The following is a 3,138-nucleotide window of genomic DNA, read 5'->3' on the forward strand; positions in this document are numbered from 1 at the left end:
GTCGGGCGAAATTACTTATTTTCAGATCCTTGCTCTCGCGCCCGATCGGGCGAGCTTCGCCCGGTCGGGCCCGAGACTAAATCGGCGAAATATTAATTTTCTTCTTTTCTCCAAAATTTGGCTAACTCTTTTCCTTCAAACCTGTACAAACACTTATAGAACTCGTTAAATTCCCTCGTCTCTCCTCTCATAAGAAAAAGAAAAGAAAAACTAGTCTAAAAAGCATTAAAAATACGGGTTGCCTCCCGCAAAGCGCTGGTTTATCTAGGTCCCGCACGACCTTCTTACCAAGTACAATTTCTAGGACCCTTGGCCTAGCGCTTGATCGGGTGGTTTCTCACCCGGTCTAGCAATGTTTAGGCTGCGATGCGGCTTCCTGACATACCCTGTGGGACGCCAAATCTCCTTATCTGGTGGATCCTCCTTGACTTGGATTGGGGGATTTTCAATGCTACGCACTAAAATCCCTTCTTCGATCGAATGTTGCTTCAAATTGTCATTGCGTTCAACACTTGCAGCTCGATCTGGCGGAACACTTACCGTAGGCTCGATTCGCACAACTTGCTCGATCGGTTCCACTTGTTCGTCCTCGAAACCAAGACCAACATTATAGAGTGCTCTTTTTATTGCATCGACTTCCTTTTGCCATTTGTCTATCTTATCTGAAAAGGATGCAACACAAGATATCGCCTCCAAGGGATCTTTTTCAAGAGCTTGGGGCTTGTTAGAATAATTTACAACCACATTAACACTGAAACATTTCACCTCAGTCATGGAGCTTTTAGGGGCATTATTCAGATTAAAAACAACTTTATCATCCCCTACTGATAGTGTTAACTTACCACTTCTTATATCTATGACTGCTCCTGCAGTGTTAAGGAATGGTCTACCCAAAATAATTGGGGTTTGCGTATCCTCAGCCATATCAAGAACAACGAAATCTACAGGTATATAAAATTTACCTACTCTAACGGGAACATCCTCTAAAACACCTAAGGAGTATTTGAAAGAACGGTCGGCCATTTGTAGAGTTATATTAGTAGCTTTTAATTTACCCATATTCAACTTAGAACACACAAATAATGGCATGACGCTAACACTAGCACCCAAATCACATAATGCATTATCAATCAAGAGATTGCCAATATGAAAAGGGATAGAAAAACTACCTGGATCTTTTAATTTAGGTGGAGACTTATTTTGAAGTACGGCACTACACTCTGCAGTGAAAGCTACTGTCTCTACCTCACTAATAGACCTTCTTCTCGTCAATATTTCTTTCATAAATTTTGCATATGAGGGGATTTGTGTGATCAATTCAGTAAAGGGAACTGTTACCTTCAAATCTTTAACCACCTCCAGGAACTTACCAAACTGCTTATCCAAGTTTGTCTTCAATTGACGATTGGGGAAAGGAAGTTTGATAATTGGCTTTGGAGCATTATTATTCTTGTCTGGAGTAGCCACCTTCTCTGGAGTTGTACCCTGCAATGTATAATTAGATATGTTAGTATTATCCTTTAGCCCTGCAGGGCTATCAACTACATTGTTTGGTTTAACGGAATCAAGATTAGCATTGTTTAATAAAACAGGTTTATCAACTCCGGGCTTAGAGGGCCCTTCATAGTTTGAACCACTCCTTAGAGTAATTGCAAATGCTTGATCCGTAGGCCTAGTCGGCTGTGCCGGCAGAGCTCCCTGTTGGCGGGCTTGTAGAGTAGCAGAGAGTTGCGCAATTTGATTATCCATAATTTTATTATGCACTAGAATTTGATCAATTGTCGCATCTCTGCTCTCCATGTGCTTTTGCATATTAACCAACATTGCTCTTATTTCCGCCAGAGAAGGGTCGGAAGATGAGGGGGTTTGTTGTGGTTGGTTCTTCTGGCTAGCATTGGGATGATAATATTTCTGCTGCTGTGGCGCCTGTGGTTCTTGTGGTGGTGGACTTTGAACGTTAGTGCTCCGGTAGGAAAGGTACGGATGATTCCGATACCCAGGATTGTAGGTGTTGGAGTATGGGTTATTCTGCCTATAAGCTTGGAAGGCATTAACTTGCTCCACGGAACTCCTGCAATCTTTCTCCCAATGACCTACAATACCACAATTTTCACAGAAGGCCTCATTAGAATTATTATTAATTGCAGAAACATTAGCTACATTAGCAGTGCTCAGATTATCTAATTTTTGGAAAATAGAGGTTACTTGAGCTTGCAAAAAGGATACAGAGTCGACACTATGCTTCCCCTTGTTAGCAAATCCTCTGGGATTCCCATATTGGGAATTGTGTATCGCCATATCTTCAATAACCTGACCTGCATCATCAACATTAAGATTCATGAATTTCCCACTAGCTGTAGAGTCTAAAATTATTCTAGAGGAATTTCCAATGCCGTTATAAAAGGCTTGGATTAACAGTCATTGCGCTAAATTATGGTGAGGGCATTCTCTTTGTAAGTCCTTGAACCTCTCCCAAGCCTCATATAAAGACTCATCGGCGTCTTGGGCAAAGTTTTGGATCGCACTCCGTAGTACTGTTGTTCTCTCTGCAGGATAATACTTGTTATAGAAATTCAAAACAAGAGTTTCACAGTCAGTTATACCAAGTGTAGTTCTATTTAAGCCATTAAACCACAATTTAGCTTTTCAGTTAAACAGAAGGGAAAGAGAATCTCCCTGATTTGGTCTTGAGTGACCCCGGATTGCCTGATGGTGTTGCAATATTGACAATAGTCGGCAATGTGAAGATTCGGGTCTTCACCCTTGGCTCCACTGAATTGCTTCCTCTCTATCATCGTTATAAATTGAGGTTTGATTTCAAATTGAACCCCATCAAGAGCCGGAGTAGGGGTGAGATGTGGAAAATCCGTAAGCTTTGGTTGTGAATAATCACTAAGCTTCTTTGGAGCCGTCATCTCTGATTCTACGTCTGATGATGTCTCTGAATCGCTAGAACCAGTTGGAGGATCTCGGTGATTATTGTTATTATCACCAGAATCCGCCAGGATTTGCTTGTAGAAATTCTTCTGTCTATCGAAAGAACGTTCGATCTCAGGATCGAATGGGATGTAACCTGATCTGGAACACCTGGGCATAAACAAAAACTAGAAGCAAATATGAGATTTGTCTTAGAGAACT

The 3,138-nt window shown here is 41.4% G+C and overlaps 1 non-coding gene across 1 annotated transcript; it reads left to right on the forward strand.

The window, feature by feature from the left end:
- Positions 1-2,428: 2,428 nt before the first annotated feature.
- LOC145607485 (small nucleolar RNA R71) lies at positions 2,429-2,535 on the forward strand. Its single transcript, XR_014105570.1, has one exon. It is a non-coding gene; the product is annotated as a small nucleolar RNA R71 (small nucleolar RNA).
- Positions 2,536-3,138: the final 603 nt, after the last annotated feature.

Source organism: Chenopodium album, chromosome 2, assembly GCF_948465745.1.
Source record: "Chenopodium album chromosome 2, dcCheAlbu1.1, whole genome shotgun sequence".
NCBI lineage: Eukaryota > Viridiplantae > Streptophyta > Magnoliopsida > Caryophyllales > Amaranthaceae > Chenopodium > Chenopodium album.